Source organism: Dreissena polymorpha, chromosome 11 (genome assembly GCF_020536995.1).
Source record: "Dreissena polymorpha isolate Duluth1 chromosome 11, UMN_Dpol_1.0, whole genome shotgun sequence".
NCBI lineage: Eukaryota > Metazoa > Mollusca > Bivalvia > Myida > Dreissenidae > Dreissena > Dreissena polymorpha.
The window spans coordinates 18,307,005-18,334,325 of NC_068365.1; the positions used below are offsets into that span (position 1 = coordinate 18,307,005).

Here is a 27,321-nt window from a genome sequence, read left to right on the forward strand (position 1 = left end):
ATGATAATAGCAAATTTATTGTTAATGCTGAATGTTTTTGTCATTTGTATGAGTAAACATATATACTTAACTATGTTATGTGTGAACAGCTAAAATTGATCAGAAGAGGTCATAATCAACATTGCTGATGTGACAGATTTACTTCACATCATGCTCAAGGGAGTAAATTTTAACATAAATCATTGGAAATAGTTTTACTTACGTTACTCCAGGATGCAATAGGTATCGTCGTTTCTCCAGCCGTGTCTTGTTTGCAAATATATCATGTCTCTCAGTTTTCTTCCAGAGGTAATAGAACTGAACCAACTCTCCAACAGAACGAGTTTTCACCTGCATTAAAAAACAGCAATAAGCCTCATTCTAGACAAACTTGTTTTCATGCATGTGCGTCAAGAATCCTCACAGATGAGCTTGCACAGGCTTATCAGGGACAATACTTTCAACCTAAACTGGATTTTGGTTATGAGACTTCCTTCAAACTTAAAATTCCACAAAAGCAGAAAATGTCGCCCTGATTAGCGTGTGCAGAATGCACAGGCTTATCTGTGATTACACTTTACTAGCATGTAATATACGCAATTTAGCCATAAGAAGGCAATTTTTTTCTGGACTTATATATAAGAAATTTCAACTTTCATCAAGTATGTTTTAAGCTCATATAAGGGTTCAAACACGTATGGTTTTGTTTAAGTGAATTTTCTACTTAAACAAAATCCAGACAGAAACACATCAACTACTGCTGGTAATATTCTCAATTACAAGTCAAAAATGCATAGTTCTTATCCAAAACTGAACAAAACAAACGGTAATCAAATCACCTCTGTATATTATTTGAACATGCGAGCAATAGCTGTAGATCCTGATAAACGTTTCTTATTCCTTTTTAAACTTATGTTCAAACTATCAGATGCTATGACAAAAGGAGCGGAACTAAACATTATAATTTGCAGAGGGCAATCAAAGGTCACTTCTTGTTTAATACAAACAATAGTCTACACTTTATCCTTACTTTATTTTGATGTATCATGTAGAAGTCCTTCCCATAGAAGCGGAGACCAGTCTCAAAATTGCTGCATTCCTCCTCTGACCACAGACTCATTGGGTCTGAAACACAAACATGTCATGTAACACACAAATGTCATGTAACACACAAATGTCATGTAACACACAAATGTCATGTGATATACAAATGTCATGTGATATACAAATGTCATGTAACACACAAATGTCATGTTATATACATATGAGCCTTGCTTTAGAAAAATGGGGTTAAATGCAGGTGCATATAGTGTCATCCTGGATTAGTCCGCAAAGGCTGACACTTTCCATGTTTAGATTATTTTTTGTTTAAAAGAAGTCTCTTCTAGGAAAAAATCCAGTTTAGGCGAAAAGTGTCATCCCTGATTAGCCTGTGCAGACTGGGACCAAACTTTTACGAACATGCATTAAACAAATTATTTCCGCAGCAGGGCTCTTAAAAAAAAATCAACTAATAATGTAAATGCTTGAAACCTGAATATACATAGAAAATAACCATGCTTAATAACTGCAATATTTTGTTATTTATTTCAAATTGTCCATAAATATTGTTTTTGTTTACAACTAATAAAGCTCCACGACTTATTCGTCCCTTTCAAGACTCTTCTTATAATGATAGCACACGTTCCTGTGGCAGGAATTGCTTGCATTTTCCTCCGTCTAAGTGCCTCTTCTTTGTTGTGACCACATTGGAGTAACAAGTACAAAGCCTGCAAACACAACAAAGCAAGTTCATATAACTTTGTGTATGTTTACCCCATAATAAACATAAACAAATTCAAAGATTAGTGTTAACTATCCTGTACCATAAGCACATCAGTAATAAACAAACACTGCACTATAAATAAACATCAATTAACGTCTCCTACTCCCTGAAAAACATGCCTTTTAAGTCGCAGAAACCTAGAATATATAATATATGTTTTTAACAGATTTTACCCAAGAATTGTTTTCCCAATAAACTTCAAGATCATGTTATAACATATCATTAACAATTTTAATATATTAACCATCGTCAGATTGTAATATTTGAACCAATATTTTAATACATAAATAATCAGTTTATTTAGAAGGGTTTTACACCAAGGTTCCCCGTAAATGATTATCATATTGTGTTTGAGATCGGACCCCCAGCACCTTTTTACAATACGGTACGTGTATTCTTTCAATTTGGATGCTATTGTTCAATCCCCATACTTAACAGCCATAACTTCTAATTGGTTCTTTAAGCTTATCGAATAATTTGAGATTAAGGCTGAGATATTTGTAAATTTTACCATATTTGATTTAAACTTAAAAAGTGCTTTTAGGGCCTGCCCTGAAAGCGCATCATATGTAGAGCTGCAAAGATTCACCAACAGCTCGATTCGATTCGATTTCAGACACTCAGATACCGATTTTTTGAATCGATTCATCTTCAGACCTAGTTTTATCATATATTCACTCTTCTGCCTCAAAATAAACATTTCTGTTCAAAAGTGTCGCATACCTAGATATCTTGGGCATTTGTCAAATGGTGTGTTTGTTTGATATAGTTTGGTTGGTTCAACAGAGTTTTAAAAACTGTTGAAAGTGTGTTAAATTAACATTTGTAAGAAATATTTTGCAAGAAATTGCCAATTCTTTCAAACTATGTCAATAGTTCAATACATAAAACAGAATAGCAAATTGGGACTCAATTTTAATATAAAAACTTATGACTAGAAGATTGTGTTGAATACACAATAATATAAAATTAAATAAATAATCATAAGAACATCTGGAATCAGTGGAGTGATAGTACTATCACTATTATACTTATATCCAAAACCGATACAAGCATGTCTACCATTTAGCCATGACAGCTTCACCCGTTACCTGTAGGACAAAGCACAATCTCTACTAAACTTAACAAATTCCCAACAGAAACAGAACTACTTTTCCGGCTAACGACTTGAGTAGTTGCACTTGTGATACCTCTTAGTCACTTTTGATTTAAGCTCCTTAGGCGCATCTGATAATTTCAATTTGTCGGCCACAATTTGTTCAGCCATTTTGACGCTTTTTCCGAAAGTAGACCGTAACGCGCTTATTGATTGGATGACTAAAGTAATAACAGCCAATTGCGCGCGTCGTAATTACAGGTAAAGATAAAATCTACACCTTCCCGTATCAAATAGTCAGAATACAGCGAGCTTTACGTATCTATGTATATATATGTCTATATGTTAAAAAATCGAATCGAATTTGGTAGGGTTGGTATCGTAATCGAATCGACGCATTTGTAACAATTTTCGATGCATCGGATCAAATCGTTGCAGCTCTAATCATATGTTGCTGAAAAGAATCCCATGGAAGTATTGAAGCTTTGAAACAAGCAGTATTGATGTGTTTTAAGGTGGTGAAACTATTCCAAAGGCAATTGATCAAACTCAAAATCCTTCCTAGGTGCCAAACTTTGGAATAGTTTTCATATCAGTTTGTAAGATACTGAAAAACTCCAGACTTTCAAGGTTGCTATCAAGAACCATTTCCTTATAAGCATAAATTTTTAGCATCCATTCATTAGAGTACTGCTTTGCAATACACATGCTGCTTACCTGTTCATCATCGCGTACATGGGCCCCTGTAGGCACTGCATGGACCCCTATGGCTGTCTGCAGGCACTGAAGGTGAATCTCCTCCAAATATTTCTCCACTGAAACATAAACTATATGTGTACATTGCAGACAACTTCATTAATAAATAGGTCGAGATAAATATAAGAACTCTTCATATACATACATATTAAACATATGCCTCCCATACGTGGCAAGTTAAGCAACTGGTATGCTTGCAAAAGTCATGTCATTTAAAAATGCTCACAGCCCTTACATGGCAGATGTAAAGTTTCTCTTAGAAGCTAGTAATTACAAATATATAAATAAATATTATTAAAACAAATAAACAGGTTATTGACATTCAATGGAAAACTCAATGTTCAACATAGAACTTGCATCAAATCTCATAATAATTTCAAAACAAGGGCTGTTTGTAAAACATGCATGCCCCCCATATGGGCTGTCAGTTGTAGTGGCAGCCCCTGTGTGAATACGTTTTTTGTCACTGTGACCTTGACCTTCGACCTAGTGACCTGCAATCAATAGGGGTCATCTGTCAGTCATGATCAATGTACCAATGAAGTTTCATGATCCTAGGCCTAATAATTATTGAGTTATCATCAGGAAACCATTTTACTGTTTTGAGTCACTGTGACCTTGACCTTTGACCTAGTGACCTAAAAATTAATAGGGGTCATCTGCCAGTCATGATCAATGTACCTATGAATTTTCATGATCCTAGGTGTAAGTTATCTTGAGTTATCATCTGGAAACCATTTTACTATTTCGAGTCACTGTGACCTTGACCTTTGACCTAGTGACCTGAAAATCAATAGAGGTCATCTGCCAGTCATGATCAATGTTCCTATGAGTTTCATGATCCTAGGCGCAAGCATTCTTGAGTTATCATCCGGAAACCATTTTACTATTTGAAGTCACTGTGACCTTTGAAGTAGTGACCGGAAAATCAATAGAGGTCATCTGCCAGTCATGATCAATGTTCCTATGAAGTTTAATGATCCTAGGCATAAGCCTTCTAGAGTTATCATCCGGAAACCATTTTACTGTTTTGAGTCATTGTGACCTTGACCTTTGACCTAGTGACCTGAAAATCAATAGGGGTCATCTTCCAGTCATGATCAATGTAAATATGAAGTTTCATGATCCTAGGCGTAAGCATTCTTGAGTTATCATCCGGAAACCATTTTACTGTTTCGAGTCACTGTGACCTTGACCTTTGACCAAGTGACCTGAAAATCAATAGTGGTCATCTACCAGTCATGATCAATGTACCTTTGAAGTATCATGATCCTAGGCGTAAGCCTTCTTGAGTTATCATCCGGAAACCATTTTATTATTTCGAGTCACTGTGACCTTGACCTTTGACCTAGTGACCTGAAAATCAATAGGGGTCATCTGCCAGTCATTATCAATATACCTATGAAGTTTCATGATCCTAGGCCTAAGCATTCTTGTGTTATTTTCCGGAAACCATTTTACTATCAGGGCCCTCAATCTATCAAATCTGCCGCCGAATTTCGGCGGCAGTCCCCAACCTGAAAAGTATATTTTTTCTCCCCAAAACGGATTTTTTTCCCCTTCAGAAAATGAGAAAAAAAAATCGCTGATTTATAGTTGAAAATTGACTCCAATATATCACTGTCCGTTATATTGCGTTGTCCAATATATCACAAATCGGCTATGGTTATGGCTCCCAGAAATGTGACGAGAATAATCCCCAAATAACATGTTTTAATCTGAGAATTTGCGGAGATAAAATCAGGTACAAGCTAGTAGTTTACCCTTTTTTCACCCACTTTAATTTTCTGTTTAATCCGACATTTATAATCCAGTTTTGACCAGATTGTTTGGTTTCATTGTACATCACTGTAACACCTGTGTACTGCGATAAACAATTACTCCTCTTGCCAAACATCAGGTCATTTTGGGTGTTAACATTTTCTCTTGAAATTGCTTTTAACTGCCAAAACGCACCAGTGCACACATGACGGTGTATACAATTTTAACTGTAAATGTCACACGTCAATACTGACCTATCTCAACAATCTTTGCGCGTGAGATACAGTGTAAACTACTTGCTTTTAATTTAGAGGCAAAGCTCCCTCAGTTTGTAAAAATGCACCATGCTTTCCATGAGGATAAGATGACGTCATTGTTGATGATTTTGTACATGGGGTCTAATTTGTTGTTGAACAATAAAACTTGGCAATTGTTTTCGCATTGCAAATTTAATTATACGCATTTGAAAATACTTACATGGAATAATGTTTTGTTTTATACCAATGAATAATCTATGGATATAACACATACTTCAATAAGGTAGGAAAATAACGTGTTTTGAGATTTCCAAATTATGCTAATGCATACTTAAACATGCAATAATAACCTGACAATTTATATTGCGCGCCGGATATATCTAGGTTGCGATCTTTGGACCCCTTCAACCGCAATATCTTTGGACTTTTAAATAAGATTACTGTTATTTAGATTGAGTAAAAGTCCACCTTTCTGTCCTATAGACAGTCATATAAATAGAAATATATGTTTATAACAGTTCAACACAGTTGTTGTGTTTTGTTATAAAAATTCCCCCATTTACAAAAAAATCCCCCTCCTAAGGGCTGCGGACCCCTTCCCCCAAAGTAGTGTGAGGGCGCTGACTATTTCGAGTCACCGTGACCTTTGACCCAGTGACCTGAAAATTAATAGGGGTCATCTGCCAGTCATGATCAATGTACCTATGAAGTTTCATGATCCTAGGCCTAAGCGTTCTTGAGTTATCATCCGGAAACCCATCTGGTGGACGGACCGATCGACCGACCGACATGTGCAAAACAATAAACTCTCTCTTTTTCGAAGGGGGGCATAAAAATACTTTATCTAAAGAAAATACCAATATTTCATGCTTCACCCATAGATACATAAATAGTGTCACAAGGGTGTTTTATATGATCAACAAAGTCCTGACGTAGGTTCTTACTTATATTTATCCGTATAAAACGGGCCACAGTGTCCGATTATTTAAAAATAATAAATCTCCTTTATAGTTAATATAAAGAGTAACAGATTTCTAAACCTCTCAACTTGTGAAAGTTCTGAAGGGTTGTGACGGACGACGGAATTTGGCGGGGAAGGAAGAAAAGGGTGAATGAACAACCCAATAGGAACCTTTCTCTCAATCTTTCTTTCATTCAAACATAAAACGTAAAGAACAATTGGACGGATACGGTAAACAGTGCTCACACGAAAGCACGTGCAGCAGTTGGATAGCCTCGGCCGACTTCTTAGATATACATTGTTAAATGTATAAATCCGAAATATTCCAATTCACCCAACAACAGCAGACGACACAATGACAAATCACCTTGACAAAGACAAACGAGGACAAACGGAAAAGTCGGCGCATGCGCGATGACATGGAACGGCGCATGCAAATTCAACAAGAGCACCGCCTTGCGGGTGCAGACCGCTCATCTATTTTCTTTTTAAAGGTGAAGGGACTCTCAATTTCAATCACAAAGGAGGGAGGGGTGGAGTGAAGAGGGGTGTATAGTGTGGGGGTGTGGACATTTATTACATTATCTTCCAAAAATGCGAAAAAAAAATGAAAAAAAAAATCGGTGGTGGTGGGGGGGGGGGTGGGGTGGGGGAGGGGATTCTTGGGTGCGATGGTTGGACGGTATTTCAAAAATAAAATAATAAAAATAAATATTTGTGTTTTTTAACCGTTTCAAAAAAAAATTGGGGGGGGGGTAAAGTGTGAGGGTGTGGTGGTCATTTGTGAGATGATCTTAAAAAAAATAGGGGGGATTCGGGGGGGGGGAGGGCACGGGGGATGGTTTGGGTGTAGTCTATTGTGGTATGTCAGGTAAGAGTAGTTTTGTCAAAGTATCAATCAAATCTAATCATAAATAAAAAAGTTATGGCAACTTTAGCAAAATTTAATAATTTGACCTTGAGAGTCAAGGTTATTCAAAGTTCAAGGTAAAATTCAACTTGCCATGTACAGTAACCTCATGATAGCATGAAAGTATTTGGAGTTTGAAAGCAATAGCCTTGATACTTTAGAAGTAAAGTGGGTCAAAACACAAAATTTAACCATATATTCAAAGTTACTAAGTCAAAAAGGGCCATAATTCCGTAAAAATGACAACCAGAGTTATGCAACTTGTCCTTTTACTGTACCCTTATGATAGTTTGCGAGTGTTCCAAGTATGAAAGCAATATCTATGATACTTTAGGGGTAAAGTTGACCAAAACACAAAACTTGACCAAATTTTCAATTTTCTAAGTATACAGGGCCCATAATTCCGTCCAAATGCCAGTCAGAGTTACATAACTTTGCCTGCACAGTCCCCTTATGATAGTTAATAAGTGTTGCAAGTATGAAAGCAATAGCTTTGATACTGTAGGAATAAAGTGGACCTAAACACAAAACCTAACCAAATTTTCAATTTTCTAAGTATAAAAAGGGCACATAATTCTGTCAAAATGCCAGTCAGAGTTACACAACTTTGCCTGCACAGTCCCCTTATGATAGTTAGTAAGTGTTGCAAGTACGAAAGCAATAGCTTTGATACGTAAGGAATAAATGTAAAATGGACCTAAACACAAAACTTAACCAAACTTTTCAATTTTCTAAGTATAAAAAGGGCACATAATTCTGTCAAAATGTACGCCAGAGTTTTCTAACTTTGCCTGCCCAGTCCCCTCATGATAGTAAGTAAGTGTACCAAGTTTGAATGCAATAGCATTGATACTTTCTGAGAAAAGTTGACCTAAACGCAAAACTTAACCGGACGCCGACGCCAACGCCGACGTGATGACAATAGCTCATAATATTTTTTTTCAAAAAATAGATGAGCTAATAAAGGTAAAAACGGACATATAGAAAATGTCAAACTGTGACAATAGATTTTTAGAATTGTCGGATATTGGATTAATCAATAAACTTCAAGATAAAGGTTAATCAGAAGCATGCTTGTTAACAGCTATCATGTTTTACCCTGTTTTCAGAAAATGGTTTGTCCCAGTGTTATCAGCGAAACCAAACATTAAAGTTTGTCCTGCTTTATGTGCATGGCCTATGCGTACCATTTTTATAGACGTTGTACTTAAGTGTGTATTTACATATGGTTGCAGGATTAAACATGTTGTAACATTCATCTATTGCAAGGTTGAGGTTTAGAAGTGTGTTTAATTTAGTTACTGAGTGTCTCTATATAAATATTCATTATATTCACAGAGATGGGATCAAAATAATAGTGGATACATAGCTTTTCAATTATAGAACAATTCAAAATATCTATTTCAAAATGGCGACTTCTATAGGTTCAGTTCATAACAGTTCAGATTTAGTGAAGGACTATGTTTGTGGAGCCTGCGAAAGTAAAAGTATTCAAGAAATTGCTGATTATTTTTGTGCATCCTGCATGAAGTTTTTTTGCGGAAAGTGCCTTTTTCAACATAATCAGTTATATGCAAATCATTCCAAATACGGAAGAGAAGAAACAAATAAATGGCCTCTTACAAAGACAATGGAGGATTTTCTTCTTAAATGCGATGTCCACAAGGACAAGAAACTGAAAATGTTTTGCCAGGATCACAGTCAGCTGTGTTGCACTGATTGTGCTTTTCTAAACCACAGGTAAGTTAAATTGAACACAGTAATTGAATAAATGGAGCAAACCCCATCAATCTCAACTGGTGCAAACAAAGCTGATCCATTTTTTGAATCCTTTTAAAATCACAACAACATTAATTGGTTTGATGTGAATGAATCTTCCATTGGTGAATATAATGTGGCAGCATTGATTGTACCTTTGCAAAAGAGTGTGTATCCAAAGTCTAGCACAACCTGCGTTAAGTCTATCATTTGTAAATTATTGGGGTAATAGAATGAATCAAATATCTTTATGTTCATTTTTCAGCTGCACTTCACAGTTCTTATAAGTGTTTAATGAATTCAAACAGTTTATCCTAAACACAATTAAGTAGTTGATGGTTGTAATGTTTAAGACATGATTGATATCTGTACATGTAAATCAATAATCTGTAGTGTCTATCACAGGTGTTAGGTGCGTGGCCAAGTCACTTTAACACTATCAATATGTCATAAAACAACATTTTTCATCACTTTGACAAAACAAAATCTGGCATAATATTTATATATATATATATATATATTATATTAGAATTTTTGTTTTTTGGTAAAAATGATAAAAAATGTTGTTTTATGACATATTGATAGTGTCAAAGTGACTTGGACAAATTCCCAACACCTGTGGTGTCTATAGGTTACAAAAGGGGGCATACATATACATTGTTTTTTATGCACAATCTTTTATGGAAAAAAAATTTCTTATTGTTAGTGGACTATCAATTCTGTCAAAATCGAGTTTTATAACCTTTTTACTTTTTAGTACACTTTTGTTTTCAATTTCCCTTTACAACGAGTTTTATATTTAGACTCAAAATATTTGTCAAGGCATGGCTTGTTTGATATATTACAAATTAAATACCTTTAAATATTTTAGTTCAGTAAGATATTGTATACATTTTAATGATACTTGTGGCAATTCTGATTCATGTTCCTTTTTTAGCAAGTGCACTGATGTGGCTCTAATTACTGATTCAGTCAAAACGATGTCAGTGGATATGCAACAGCTGTCAAACAGTCTTGAAACTATTCTCGATGAACTTAATAAGTTAAAAAAATGCACGAGAGTCTACAATTGAGTCTGTAGAGTTATCATGGAATGAAAAACTGCAAGAAATCCAAGATCTGCGAAAGAAATTAAATGCTGCTCTGGATGAATTAGAAAAAAACAACCTTGAAAGAACTGGATGAAATTAGGGCCACATTGCAAACCTCTCTCAAGAAAGATGTTGACAACTGCACCAGACTGAAGGATGAACTGAAACAAATCAGTGAAGCTGTAAATGCCCTTTGTGATAAAAGCAAGAAAGAAATTGAGTTCATAGCCAACAGAAAATGTCTGGACAAAATACAGGAGTCTGAGGCATATCTTAAGGAGAACCCTGTGAAGTTGCAGAGGTCACTGATATTCCAGGCAAACATGGACATTGAGAAGTACCTGACTCAGCAGTCTAGTCTAGGGAGGATTATAGACAATATGCAGTCTCTCACAATCAAGATGAATTTAGACCAGGTGATGACTGTGAAGAGGAAATTGGAGTATAGTGTGAGCATATCAAGTGACACACAGACTTGCAGAATTAGTGGCATTTGCTGCCTGCCTAGTGGCCAGGTCATTGTTACAGATATGGATAGTCGGAAAGTGAAGCTGTTAGATCAGCATTGCGCTGTGTCCAGTCACTGTGATGTGTCTGGTGCTCCATATGACATTTGCCAAATCACATCCAGTGAGGTGGCTGTAACTGTTAATTAAGATGTCCAGTTTATCTCTGTCAGCAATGGGCAGCTGGTTAGTTGGAGGAAGTTCCAGTTACCGCATGAGGCTCGAGGTATTGCCATCCATCAGGGAGCATTGTTTGTCATCTCTGGCACTGCTCTGTACCGCTACTCTTTGACTGGATCACTTGTGAAAAAGCTTAATGAGGATGCAAGTTGCTGTTATACAGGTAAATATATTTTTTTAAATACAGATAAACAATTATCTCTAATAATGACATTTTTAAACACTAATGAACATTTTAAAATATTTGTCAGAACAAAAATAAAAAGAGCAATAGTGTTAATGCATAATATATTTAATCCTGATCTACTAATTTATAAAACATCTATAGATAATATGACTGATATAAAAGTTGTTTTTTGCATGCAAAACACAGAACCTGATTTGAAATCTTTGTCACACAGAGCGAAATCCCATTTCTTATTAAGTACATGTAGATGGATATAACTGCCTTTTATATGATGCCATAAATTTACAGTACCACATCATAGCAATATTACGATGTCATGATAAAACGCAAATATTCCCTATTTTCCAGAGTAGTTTGATGTTAGAGTACAGAATTTATTCAACATTTGTTGCCTTTGTGACTTAAGTTGTTTTTTTCATCATAGGAAGGTATATAATAATTGGAATTGTTCAACGCTGATGGTTTGTATCTGAGGTGATTGTGTGGAATTGTAATCCCCTCGCCCTGTTGAACTTCTCATCCATGTTATATTCCATATGTTTAATGTTCAATGTTTTGCAGTGTTTAAGTGTGCAGCGAGTCCTGCTGGGGACAGGATCTATGTCACCAACAGCGTCATGCACAAGCTCATCACCCTGGCTACAGATGACACCCTGGTATCCACTATCAAGGACCCTGAACTACAAGACCCATGGGGTGTGTATGTAACACCTGCAGGACAAGTGTTTGTCTGCGGATGCAGATCAAATACTGTCATACAGGTGGATCTAGAGGGAAGAAAGAAACTGGCAACTCTGGTGTCATCTAAAGATGGAGTACTCAAGTCAGTGTCTGTCTGCTACAACACCAAGACTGACGGGATAATTGTGGGACTACATAATAACAATACAATCAATGTTATGGAATTGCAATAGCTCTTCCAGTGGACAAAAACCATTCATATAAACTAGATTTTAAATGTATTTCCATGTTTTCTTCGAAGGGCAAATTCAGTCAAAACTTCATAAATAGGTTAGATAAACAACAACTTATTTATACAGTTCATATTTCTATGTAAATAAATGTACAAAATTTAATTTTATTTAAAAAATGGGTTGCATAAAAACTCATAACAGTGTACCATAAGAAACAAAGCTGAAGCATGTATTCTAACAACTAGTATCTGTCATGATGTTCATTGATAGAAACAAGTTGTGGTCCATTTGCTCACGGCGAACAACGTTGCCCCAGGCAAGTCAAAACTTGGTCGTAGGACCAGGCAAATGGCTTTTTTGAAAAGCTTGAAACATTGTTCCCACAGTTTAACAGTTTTTAACAGTTTATTCTTAAAATGAATGAAGGTTTAGGCCCATTTAAGGGCATGATACATGGATTCATGTCAACAATTCTATATTATTGGCGTATTTTGTTTTCTTTAAGTAGGTTTTAGATACTTATCCCCTGTACTTGGTTCTGTTCGCCTTATTATTTGTCACCAACCAAAGTACTAAAGATAGTTAGTTGCCTGTCTGGGCAACCTACCGTAAAACATTAGTTTCTCATCATGCTTTTTGCAGATTAGTTTTTAAGTCTTCATTTTATATGCCGGTTGAATGGGAAACTAATGTTATAATTGTCCCCTACCGGTTTCACCGGAGGGGACTTATGGTTTCCGCTCTAGCTGTGTATCCGTCAGTCAGTTCGTCAGTCTGTGAGTCTGTCATACTTTTCTGGATCCTGCGATAACTTTTAAAGTAATTAATATGTTTTTATGAAATTTGAAACATGGATATTTGGCAATATGGACATTATGCACGTCATTTCATTTTGTTCTTACGTCAAAAATTCTGGTTGCAATGGCAAAAAAATAAATAATAAAATAATTCTGACAATGCTGGAATTTCTGACAATGGTGGAGCCGTTAAGGGACCATATTGCTTGACAATAGTCTTGTTTACATATATTTCTGTCATTTGTGCTAAAGGATGAAGCCTGACTAAACAAATGGAAGGGGGTCTGAAAATGGGCAGGGCAACCTCTTTTAAGAAAACTGTTGTATGGTTAACTTTGCACGTTGTGCTGTTTCCACTGAATTACTTATACATGCATTCAAGCATCCATTCAGCATATATTTCATGAGGCATGAACATTATTAACTAGGCATAAGCGTTCTTGAGTTATTATCCGGAAACCATTTTACTATTTCGGGTCACCGTCACCTTGACCTTTGACCCAGTGATCCGAAAATTAATAGGGGTCATCTGCGAGTCATGATCAATGTACCTATGAAGTTTCATGAGCCTAGGCATAAGCGTTCTTGAGTTATCATCCGAAAACCATTTTACTATTTCGGGTCACTGTGACCTTGACCTTTGACCTAGTGACCTGAGAATCAATAGGGATCATCTGCGAGTCATGATCAATGCATCTATGAAGTTCTATGATCCAAGGCATAATCGTTCTTGAGTTATCATCCGGAAACCATTTTACTATTTCGGGTCACCGTGACCTTGACCTTTGACCTAGTGACCTGAAAATCAATAGAGGTCATCTGCGAGTCATGATCAATGTATCTTTGAAGTTTCATGATCCTAGGCATAAGCGTTCTTGAGTTATCATCCGGAAACCATCCGGACATACCGACATACGGACGGACCGACATGAGCAAAACAATATACACCCTCTTCTTCGAAGGGGGGCATAATAACTGCTGCTCAATCATAGTGAGCAGTAGAAATTTTCCCTGGCCCCCCAATACATGATTAATACAAAACCTCACAAGCCGGGACTGTCAATAGTTCAATTGAGCAAAAGTCTCCACAGGCTTATCAGGGAGGACACTTTCAGCTTTTGTGGAATTTTTGTTAAGAGGATGTCTCCTTCAACAAAAATCCATGTTGAGCCAAAAAGTAAGGCTCTCCTTGGAAAAAATACAGTTTAGACAGAAAGTGTATTCCCTTATAAGGCTAAACTGAAATGACACTTAAAGCACATATGCATCAAGCCCAGTTTTACAAGAACGCGGCTCAAGAATGACAGCTGGTCTTACCTTCACTGTCAATCATTGTGCTGGGATCCCATAGTACAGCTGGTCTTACCTTCACTGTCAATCATTCTGCTGGGATCCCATAGTACAGCTGGTCCTACCTTCACTGTCAATCATTCTGCTGGGATCCCATAGTACAGCTGGTCTTACCTTCACTGTCAATCATTCTGCTGGGATCCCATAGTACAGCTGGTCTTACCTTCACTGTCAATCATTCTGCTGGGATCCCAGAGTACAGCTGGTCTTACCTTCACTGTCAATCATTCTGCTGGGATCCCATAGTAGCCTGTCCGTTCTCATAAGCTGGAGCCCGTACATGCACAGACCCTCTGGTACACTGGCCTGGTAGGCCGACCCCACTGAGATTGTCTACAAGAAACTCGTACTTAGTAACATGTCATATATGTTGATCAACCTTTTACCCATTTTGACCCATTTTAAGTTCCTTAGAAAATCATATAATATTAAAGACATTTCTTACAAAATAAAATGTTTAATACTTCCAATCCAACCCTATGACATTGATGAGCACCAAACAGCCTTAAACTTGAACCTGAACAGCCTGGTTTCATGCTTGTTGCACATAGCCATTATCACATTGCTTCTGGTTGGGAAAGTGTAGTGCATTTGACTTATGTTACGTACTATAACCAATTTAAAGTTTTGAACATACCCGCTATATAATATGTGTGTCATTCTCGTCGTCATATTCCAGGTTGCTTTTTTATAAGACAAATATGAAGTACAGTGCTAGTACTGTACTTTAGATACAAAGACTCTTTAAAGAAATGGAGAAGTGGTCAAAATATGTAAACCGTGCTCAGACTCAGGTTACACCTTGTAGCCATAAATTTGACCTTATAATCAAGTATAATTGCGATTTCAATGTTCAAAACCAAAATATGACCATGACGCTAATGTGTTTTAGAATTGTATAAACACAAATTCTGCCATTTTACACAAGCGCATACATGCAAAGTGATTTTTGGATGCAATTTTTCCATGTAACATGCGTTAATCAGGTGACACGATATTCGAGCATCGAGCACTGTTCATATTTGGTTATAACGAACAACCAATGAGTGACTTCAATTAAATTTAGTATTCGTAAATTTACGTAGTTTTTCTATTGTTTCTATGGGCAATACTTATTCATCGTGTGCATTGATTCCGATGGGTTTTTTTCATTCTAAAATACTATAAGTACTGAGTTGCACGTCTTTATTTAGTTACGGCACATGGCCTGATTTAACACGCATGCTTTCCATGCATGGAACTGCTCTGTCAGCAACAATTTCGCGCTTTTATTAAAACACGGATTTATCATGACATAGTGAATGATGCATATGCATACAAAGGGACTTAATAATATAAGTACGTGGCTGTAGACAAATTGTGTAATTCAGTTTTATAAATGGACATGATGAAATATACTTGTACTGAAATTAAATTTTTACCGCATAAAATTTGTAACGGGTAATGTTTTCACAACTTACTCGCCATAAGTCATTAATTTCCCCCCATTTGCATTTAACTTGAATTACTTCTCATAAGGAACCATTTTTGAATAAGTAATTGTTTACGGTAAAAAGTTGTGATGAGGATGCCTCTTACCGTCTTTCATGCACTGTTAAATTACCGATGGATATTTCGTAAATTTTATAGCTGATTCCTTTTAAATACATCTGCGATGAACTGACGTCAGGACTGACGTCAATTAAAAATAATGATAGCCAGTTAACCCCGCCCTAAGACGCATTTTCGTTACCGATTGGACGCTGACCAATACACACGTGCACGTCTTAAAATTGTATATATATGTACATGTAATTAATTTAATTTTATTTGAAAATCAAGAAGTCAAACAAAGATTAATTAATTGATATTTATCTCGTTTAACACGGATTGTCCTCCGCGTTGCCCAACAATGTGGGCCGCCGCGTCGGCTTATCAATTTGCAGATCGTTAACCTTGCAGTTCCCAATCATGCAAACTCCGCGTATCGCGGGACATTATATATATATACAAATGTCGTAACTATGGTTTACATAAAATACTGAAACTTCCATTCTTACTTGGTATCAGTTTCGGTCATGCATTGTATGAGTCAAACCTAACACGAAACGCAAATTCCTGGTATCCTTTTATTTTGGTGTATGTATCGTTTGATATGTTTTGTAAAGATATATCTGCAGATACCATTGAAACCTCAGAGTCAAATTACTTTGAATAACAAACAACAGTCGTACAATACAATAAGGGCAGAGTTTGTCTATTTGCTGATCAGTTACACCTACCGATTGTTTTGAAAAATGCCATTCAAATAGGAAACAAACATGTAATCAACCAAATATAGAAATAACTCGAATATATGTATCAACTAATATGTTTTATCGAATTGCATCACATTTTTAAACTGCATTTTACCCCTTTATGCCTTGCGTCTTGAAAAAGGGCATTGGCAAACAGCGGAGACCCAGATGAGACGCCACATGATGCGGCGTCTCATCAGGGTCTTCGCTGTTTGCTTCAATGAATTTCTGTACGAAATATTCTTAAATATAGAAATAAATATACTAGACATCCCTTATTTTGGAAATAAATTGATCCAATTTAGAAGGATGGGAGAGTACACTAGACATAAATGGGTTAAACAGAAATAACAAACGTGGGTACACGAATTTTACGTTAAAAGGTTATGCTTATAATACGTGTACTGTTCAATAATGTATCTAATATTTTCTGTATTTACACCGTCCAACTGTTCAAGTTTTCTAAAAGGGTTCTTAAAGTTATTGGCTGGTGTAACAAGGCTCTGTTTTGGAAAAAGACAGGCTTTATTTCTATTGAATAGCTTGCATGTACAAACCATGCATACAAAGCGTCCTGATATTTGAACAAACACAAAAGCAATCTTGAAATACATGTAGTATATCTATCAATGTAGCCATATTATTACTGGTTGTTAAAATACTAAGATTCAATCAATGATTTTGCTACATAGCGACACTTGAATACATATAGAGATGCATAAGTATGGAATATCACTGTTGATGGAATAGAGTTACAATGTATAGACTACTCGAGGCACTTGATAACAAATTGTATGGAAGGCAATGTGTACACTCGGTTATGTCCTTATTACAAATGTATCTGCTACGTATTCCTGACACTTCATTTCTGTATACGCCTTTTTACTTTATGCAAATCCGTTTTAGCACAAATCTGCACACCAACCATTACAGCCGACAACAAAGCTATGTTTAAATTTCATTGAAACATTAGGTCAGAAATTAGCTTTTACGTCAATCAATGTATTTAAAGGCACGAAACGGACTGGTCTGGTCGGATCCTTGTTCATGCTTCTGTTGTAAAAAATGAAAATAAAACTGGAAGAACAAAAACTAGTTATTTAGGTCAAATCTTACAACGTGTATGCACTATATATGCCACATGTATGACTAAATATTGGTGAAACCTGGTACAAATATTTATCCTTACACTAGTTTAGCATATATTAATTCTTGGTCACATGCGTTCACAAACAAGATATTTTTGGCAAATACTTGAAACATCTCATAAGCTAGCTGGATAGCGCATTTATCACTCAATCTTGATCACACTAGGTCAAACGTATATATTTTTAAATACATACTGTGAGTTTGAATCTGTGACAATTGCTTACAAGAAATAAGCTTTGCTCAATCTTGATTAAACTTGTTTCAGATGTTGATATTGATATGACTTAGCTTGAATCTGCGTAAAATCAGTCAGAAAACTAGGTCACCAGGTTAAGTAACGATTATTGCTTTTCATCGATCAGGAGCCTTTGCGGGCCATCGCGGCCTACTTGTTTATACTTGTAGGGGGAATCAGCCCTAAAAAATAAGATTATCATGTAATAATAATCTTTTTTGGAGTAGACATTCGGTATGTTTACATTGTTATACTGAAAAACAAGCAATATTATGTTCAGTTCTTATTGCTTTAAAATGATTAAGTAATTTATTCTTGATAGCGTTTTGATGTCATTCGTGGTATGTCTTCACATTCCATCGTAAGTAAGGCTTACCTTAGAAAACTTGAAGGCACCGTTCAAGTTAACATGTACCTTATATTAATTGGAATTAAGTCACAAGTGTTTTCCGGATTAGCAGTACTAAGTTAACATACTTACGTATGTAATTACAACTGCCCTACTTGAATCAGAGGTAATGTAATGACCGTAGACCTGATTTCATTATTAATCACTGACACCAGATCAGTTATTGTGCCGGGCCGGGGATCGAACCCATGATAATTGAATTTGTAGTCAAGCGCTACCAACTTGTCTAGCCGGACGGTTACAAATGAAATGCTTAAGCAAGTAAGCCCGTCTGTGAAAAGCTTGGTTCCAATCACTATGTATTTCATGTTTTATACAACGTATTCCCTTTCAGTTTGTAACATTTTAGCAGGAATATAATCATTCATAAATAAGTTAGAACAAGTGTATAAATTTGGTTGTTATAAAATACTCATTCGTCGGCGACCTCTTTGTATCGGTCTCATAGTGATATGTTTATGATAGGTTTATTCAATATATACAATAGACAAACAGTCCATACATGATCAAAGTAGTAACATATATAAAGGCATGACATGTGATCAGTATTGAATTCCATAAGTTGTTAAATAAAGTATCAATACATAAAAAGGTCTAGGACACATTATTTTTAGATTACAACATTTAGAATCTATTTAAAAATCAATGCTATAAACGATAACATCAAAAACAACAAAGACGAATCTACTAGAGAGCAAGAAGTCAAGTTTGAGTAATGCATTATATACAATTAATCATAATAATATTTATACAGGTTTCTTTTACTAAATGCTTTATTTACATACATAGCTAAGTTTCTGTTGGTACTTATATTATCCGATTGCATTATTTCAATGAATTTGATCATGTTTGGTCTTTTCCAGTAATATTTATTTATATACAAGTTCCTAATATCATCATATAAAGAACATTCTAATAAAAAATGATATTCATCCTCAAGAACATTGCAATGCTGACATTTTCTATCTTGAAATGGTATGGCTTCAGGTTTGTGCCATCTGCCTGTTTCTACTTCTAATCTATGGCATGAAACCCTTAATCTACAAATATCAGATCTTAACTTAGTTATGCTAACATTTTTTAAGTAAGGTTGCAATTCAAATTTGCAAAACTGCCTGTAACTTATTGATCTTGAGGAATCATAAAGTTCTGACATCCAATTTTGGATAAATATATCATTCAATCTAGACTTTACCAAGGATAAAACACTTTTCATCACCTACTCCTTGGTTCATACATGCATATTGAAAGCCTAAGGTCTGCAACAGATTACATACAGATTTTGCCCAAGAATGTTTATTTGGTTTATTTATTAAATCCTCACACATGTGGCTATAAAGACACCTTACATACTTATGATTTTCTAACTGTATAATGTTCAACCAATACCGTATTTCATTTATGTCTCTTTTAGTAATCAATGATGTTCTTCCAAGTTCCCCATATACACAATTATTTTGTGTTTGAATTTTTACGCCAAGTAGTTTTTTGCATTAAATATGTGTTAAGCTTAAATACAGCCTTTGAGGCTTGACCTGCAAGCGTTTTAAAAGGTATTTGCAAAAGATCCTCCTGTAGTGAATACAATTCCTAAGTATGTAAATGATTTAACAATTTCTAATGCTTGGTCTTTGTAAAAAAAATAATATTCCTCCTAAGTTGTTCCCCTTTTTTAAAAACCATAACCTTTGTTTAATTTGTGTTAACACATAATTTCCACCTATCACAATATTCATCTAACAAAGACAAACCTTTAATTAATTCTTCCTCAGTTTCTACCATAATTACAATGTCATCTGCATATAACAACAAAAATAATTTTAGCAAACCATTATCTACTTCTTTAAAACCATTTAACATATAATGTTCTTCTAGGTCGTTCATATAAACAGAAAATAGGAAAGGTGATAATGATTCTCCTTGTCTAACTCCTAAAAAACAGGAAAAATCTTCATTACTTATTGTATTACCTAATTTTATTCTTGATTTTACATTTGTATACATAGATTTTATGAGATCAAGCATTTTTCCTCTAACGCCTAGCTTCAACAGTTTATAGCATATGATATCCCTCACCAAATAATCGAACGCTTTGGTTGTTCATTTAATAAATTATTAATTACACCGTGTAACACAAAAATGTTATCAACAGCTCCAATATTTTGCCTGAATCCTGCCTTTGCCTCTATGTAGACATGATAGTGTTCAGCCCAATTGTTAAGTCTATTGTTAATGACTTTAGTAAATAATTTCGCAAAAGTACTTAAAAATGTTATCCCTCTGTAATTATTTACATCCTGTTTATCACCTTTTTATGTAATGGAACAATAAACCCCGAACACCACACTTCAGGAAAATGTCCATATTCAAAGAATTTATTAAACAAACTACAAACAACTTTTTAGGAAACTTTCACAACTAATTCCAAATTTAAAAAACTCATTAAGCAGATAATCAGGGCCACCTAATTTACCATTATGAATTTGCCTACAAGCACTTATTATTTCTTGATCAGTAAATGCAACGTTTAACTCACTAAACATTATATTTAATTCTCCATTTAAGTACCGGTCCTGATAAAACAAAACATCTTCATCAGCTTGATAAAATCTAGAATTAGGGTCATTAATTGATTTAAAATAGTTCAAAAACGCCCTACTACTTATATCTTGCTTATTATCTTTGCATGTATTATTCTTTAACATTTTCCAGTAAAGTTTTGCATTTTTAAGTCTTGCATTTTCTACTTTTGTAGTTTGATTTAATCATAATCATATTTCTTTTTCCTAATTGTGCTTTTATAAAGGCTCCTAGATTCTACCATGCTTTGTCTATTTTCCTCTGAGGGATAATGTCTGTACGTATAAAGATTCATATAATAACATTTTTTTAAATACTAACATTCATTATCAACATAGGCAGCATTAAAAATATTGTTTTTATCAACAAACTTTGTATTGTCAACAAGCTTTTTTTAAATAATGGTGAACTAATATTTTCAATTACATCACAAACTTGGGATAAATAATTATGCAATGAATCACTGTTTTGGGTTTGATCTATACAGCCACTAATAAGTTCAAAGGTATTTATAACATCTTCACAATTAAACGAATTAATATAATCCATTTTCTTTTCATTATCCCATTTATAAGTGTATGGTAGCTTTTTGGTATCATTTTCTATATGTCTATTACTATTGGGATATTTCTTTATCTCAGTTTTACATTCAATACTTAATTTTACTACACAATGATCTGATAAAATGTTAGGATCTAAAACTTTGAACTTATGAATCAATGCAAACATATAACTTTTACAGAGAACAAGATCAAAAGTGCTACAACCTTTTGAACTTTAAATGTGTGTTTTTCTATCTAAACCTAATCTACCATTCACTATTCTTAAACCTGACATTTTACACAAATCCAATAATAACTTCCCATACTCATTTACAGTTTTACATCTTGTACATAATCATCAGGTAACAAATTTTCTACACAGACATGAACAGTGTCATGTTAAACAAAATCTGGTCTCTCCCCAACTCAAGCATTCAAATCTCCGCATATTCATGATATAAGGAATTCACAATTTTCATACTCATACATATTTTTAAAATGAAGAATGTCATCTGTAATCAATTCAAAAGCATTATTTTCTGAAAGGTACTCTCTTCCACTGCCTTGTGGTGCATTGTAAACTAAACACAACAATAAATTATCGTTTAAATTGAACAGTTTTCCATCTAGTTTAATCCACATTATACAATCACTTGTATTTTTAATAAATTTTACATATTTTTTTCAGTTTATTACATACATAATAATTCCACAACTACTTATTTTAGAAATTTTTAATTTAATTTGTCTGTGTAAAGGATGTGAAATTCTCAACATTATAATTAAAAGTATCATTATCCCCACGCTTTTTGAAAAAAAGGTGGGGATATTGTGGTGATCTCCGCCGTCCGTCCGTCTGTCCGTCCGTCTGTCCGTCCGTCCGTCCTGGCCACTATCTCCTCCTACACTAAAAGCACTAGAACCTTGAAATTTACACACATGGTAGCTATGAGCATATGTGCGACGGTGCACTATTTGGAATTTTGATCTGACCCCTGGGTCAAAAGTTATAGGGGTTGGGGTGGGGCCGCGTCAGAAATTATCACTCATTTTTTTAGGTTATTTTACATTTACTTCTTTATTTCTACACCGATTCACTTCAAATTGATACTGGACCTCACCTATGACAATACGGTCAATCTCAACCATGCATGGCCCCATTCCCAACCCTGGGGCGCCCCGCCCACATAGGCCACACCCACCAAAAATTTCCATTTACTATAATTTTTTCATTTCTACACGGATTCACTTCAAATTGATACTGAACTTTTGTTATGACATTAGGGTCAATCTCAACTATGCATGGCCCCAATCCCAACCCTGGGGCGCCCGCCCACATAGGCCACACCCACCAAAAAATCCATTTACTATAAAAAAAATTTAGGTTATTTTACATTAACTTCTTCATTTCTACACTGATTCACTTCAAATTGATACTGAACCTCTCTTATGACAAAACGGTCAAACTCAACTATGCATGGCCCCGTTGCCAACCCTGGGGCGCGACGCCCACATAGACCACACCCGCCCAAAATTGCCTTTTACTATAATTTCTTCATTAATACACTGATTCACTTCAAATTGATACTGAACCTCTCTTATGACAATACGGTCAATCTCAACTATGCATGGCCCCATTACCAACCCTGGGGCACCCCGCCCACATAGGCCACACCCTCCCAAAATTGCCTTTTACTATAACTTCTTTATTTTTACACCCATTCACTTCTAATTGATACTGAACTTCTCTTATGACAATACAGTCAATCTCAACTATGCATGGCCCCATGATCAACCCTGGGGCGCCCTTGGGTCAAACATGCGGCGTGGGGATACGCGTCGGCCTCTGCCGCGCCATTTCTAGTTTGACCATGTTTCAGTCAGTAAGAAAATGTCATATGAACTTAATAATAATTTCATTTCTGAACTGTCAAGTTTGTTATATTGTTTACCAATAAGTCATTGCACATTAAGTAAACACAGGTTGATCTCGTGGTTGACTAATGGGATTGTTTACCCTCGGGACTTCGGTTATAAACCATTGCCCGAGCACACTGCTTAACATAGAAATCTGCATAAAAAAGCCGAAAACGGCCATAAAATGGACAGCCCGATTTTACTGGGCTGTACCATTGATATAAATAGAAAACTTTGCAGTGTTGGTGCGGTGCCTTAATAAAAATCTATTAGTTTAAAAATATCTAACCTTTATAAGAAGCGTTAAAAAGACGCAGTACTTTACAATGCCTAACGCTGTTAAAAAGCGGCGTTTTTATTGGTTGATGCACTTATAAAACGATGGCGCTGATTGGCCGAAAATTCTTATTAAGGATTGCAAGTAGGTCAATCCGTTTATAAATAGATTTTCCCACGGCTGACGTTGTACTTTAAGAAAAAGTAAACAATAATAGTTTATATGCAAAAATATAAATGAAAGAAAAAGATGATAAATCCAAAAGAACTTGGACTTGTTTTATAGTTATAAATTACTATGTTTATGTTATGTTACTGTGCTTATTATTAATTATTATTATTAATATGATGTTGTTATTGTATGTTATTGTTTGTTTTGTTTTTTAAGGAGGAGAGAGAGAAAGAATAGCCCAATTTTTATAAGTAAAGATGGTTTAAACACACATACTGTTGTATGTGGCATCATCATTACCAGACCCACTGTTCAGTATATACTGCAATGGGTTTGTTGGAGTCTTTAGACTTTGTGATCTGTGTTTTAAATGTTAGAGTCCAAATAGGACTATTTTAATATAAGTCTTATAGAAAAAGGGATACACAGATGTGTAATATGTTTGAGTAACACAATAATAATACTTGAGGGTTTTCCAGATCACAAAGTGGTTGAACATTGCCACAATATGTTTACATACATAGTCATGTACCATTTTTATGTGTATATTTAAAGTTTAAACTAAATGCCACACAACAAGATCTGATCATTGGTGAGATATGTTTATATCTATGAACATTAATTAATAGGGATGCCAGAGCCTGATTTAACAGCTCTCAAATGTAAAGTGAAGTTGCATGTGTACATGCAATTATATGAAAAGGAAAGGAAAAAAGACAATATATGATAACACATAGGGAGTATAAGTCTCAATTATATATTAATGTTGCAATTGAGTATTGAGTTGTTAAAAAAATAATGAGTACAAGTTTATGTATGTTGCTCAATGTTGAACACTTGCAGACAGGGAATATAGCCGTAATGCTCCAACATAAGACCCTGTCTGTATGGAACTTAAGGAGGATTGGGCTATGGAAAAGAGAGGTCCCCCCAGAGTGGCATTAAAACAATATTTAAAAGTGGGTTTAGTAAAAAAAAACTTATATGTTAAGGGCAATAACTTACGTGTCTCCAAACGGTCACCTTCATAGGGCCACATAAAAATTAAGGGTAAGACAGTTACAGTTAAAAATGAGACATAAACAGCTAAATTTGTACAAAAGCTACATTATTTACAATATGTACAGAACTATATGCATTTATATATATAAAATACATGTTGCCACCCTGGAGGGTTGAAAGAAGGAGAGATTTTTGGAAGTGTAGGCCGATGTGGGTGGGGGAAAAGAAGAGCCAGCAGAGGTGGTGTCACTCAGTTGTACTAAGGGAGGTAATTGTGGTGATGGAGTCTGCAATGGTTGTTTCCCCTGGAGGGAGTGCACGGTAAATGAAAAATAGTTTGTATACTATTGAAGGAAAATTGATAATGGTAAGATGTAAAATGGTAAAAAGACCAAATATTACCTAGATGCATTAAAATAAACCCAAAAAGCTCTAATCTAACCAATATTATTAATATATTGGTGATAACAATGGAGGAAATAATACTAAAGTACGTTGTATGGTATGCAAAATGACAAAAAAACAGAAAAACCGAGGCAATTTGCTATATTAAATAACAATTTAATATAAAAATAAGGTTATTTGCTATAAAAGTAGCAATTTTAACATGAATTAATGTAATACAAAGTAAAATGGTTGCTATGGTGTAGGAATAGCAATATTGAGATAAAAATTAAGGCAATTTGCTATATAAAATAGCAGTTTTTAACAAAAATAAGGAAATTGCTACACAAAATAGCAGTTATAACAATATTTAATGTACTCCAAGGTACAAAATTAGCAGTTTCAACAAAGTCGACAATACTTTGTCTTGGATAGGGCTAAATAGGTGTTTATCATGGTATAAGGCCCTGTACCGTGCACTCCAGTCCGACATGGTTCTTCGAGTTTGAAGGGGAAAGGGTGGGGTGTCAAAGAGGAAGGGAGGGGGTGCAATGCAGCCAACAATCCCAGGTTACTGGACAGCCTCGTCCTTTCTTGTAGTAAGAAATGCCATAAAATATGATTATATTAAAAAACTGAAAAATGTAAATGGTGGACTAACGTCATACTCTCATAAAAAATGTATTAAAATAAAGAAGACCAGGTCAATGCCATTGGCCTGATTTAGAAAGGGCGGGGTAGAACAATAAACCCATTAAAAGCTAAAATAAAGGTTGTGTAAAAGCGACACAAATCCAACACAATTATTAGGTTTGTGCAGAGATTACACATTTTAAAAGAAAACAGTCACAAGACTGTATAATTAGGTGGGTGTTGGCTGCTCTCCCTCCCCCAATGACCTAGATTTTGTCAGTTATTTGACAATCTAGTAAGTATTTGGCGAGGGCAGAGAAGACCGGGCCCCTAGCTGCTCCCTTGGGGTCTAGCACGTTGGAAAAGTTAAAAACTAGTCCATGGGAGTGCAATGCAGCTTCGAGGTGGTTCCTCTGCGCCTTATGGTTAGGACAGTGCAGCAGCATGTGGGGCGCAGTGAGAGGTTCCTGGCACCTAGGACATGCAGGGTCTATACCGAGGACATACTTTCCTGCGCCACCGGGTAATAGGGTGGTTCCCATCCCTAGGCGCGTGATGGCTCTGTCAAGCACAATGCTTGCTGAGTATCTGTCAGGCGGCCTGAGGGTTTTCGCAGGTCTGGTAAAAGAATGTCGACGGGAAGACAAATTGTCGGTCCGGAGATTCCACTCGCCCAAAACAAATTTCTTTGTCAGGGAGTAGATCTCAGAAGGTGCCAGGGGTTCCCCAACATCTACGGCCCCCCTCAAGAGGCCCTCTTTGGCCCCCTGTCGGCCTGCTCATTCCCACTGATGTTAACATGTGCTGGACACCATACTAATGTGACCTTTAAAGATTTATCTAGGCACTGTTGATGAAGTTCCAAAATGCTAGCTAAAATATCAGGCCTAGATCTGCTATTTCTGTTTTTTATGGACTCAAGAGATGACATTGAGTCTGATAAAATAGCAGTTTTAGTAGGGTTATTGACCAATATCTAGCACAGAGAGAATTTAATTGCCAAAAGTTCTGCTGTAAAAATAGAGAGATTGTTGCTGAGCCTATGCGTTTTACTAATGTTTTTTGAAGGAATTACAAAAGAGTTGGCTACCAAACCAGAGTTAGGGCATTTGGAGCCGTCAGTGTAGATTTTTAGATGCTCAGCATACATATTATCTATAAGAGAGAGAGAGAGCTTCTGACTTGATGAGCTGTGGCAAGTCAGTTTTCGGTTTTTTATTAGAGAGTGATAGGTCAACATCAATGGGTCCAAGCGTCCAGGGGGGGCCTTGGAGGGCCTCAGGTCTGCTACATGTACCTTGTGGAGACCGGCATCCTCAACCAGGGTCCTAATACTCGCACCAAAAGGTAGGGCGACATGCTTACGCTTAAGTATTTTCCTCTTGATGAAGGTGCCAGTCCCGACAAGTTTGTTAACG

General features: G+C 35.6%; 1 protein-coding gene and 2 long non-coding RNA genes across 6 annotated transcripts in view; 1 reads left to right on the forward strand and 2 right to left on the reverse strand.

Moving 5' to 3' along the window:
• LOC127850051 (dual serine/threonine and tyrosine protein kinase-like) overlaps positions 1-27,321 on the reverse strand; it is a 156,061-nt gene that overhangs the window by 25,414 nt on the left and 103,326 nt on the right. The gene's annotated exons all lie outside the window — the stretch shown is intronic.
• LOC127850055 (uncharacterized) lies at positions 1,663-14,584 on the reverse strand. The gene is made up of 3 exons (XR_008035029.1): positions 14,541-14,584; positions 3,618-3,715; positions 1,663-1,748 (listed from the first exon to the last, which is right to left on the reverse strand). It is a non-coding gene; the product is annotated as an uncharacterized LOC127850055 (long non-coding RNA).
• LOC127850053 (uncharacterized) lies at positions 8,740-12,381 on the forward strand. Its single transcript, XR_008035027.1, has 3 exons — positions 8,740-9,285; positions 10,241-11,243; positions 11,829-12,381. It is a non-coding gene; the product is annotated as an uncharacterized LOC127850053 (long non-coding RNA).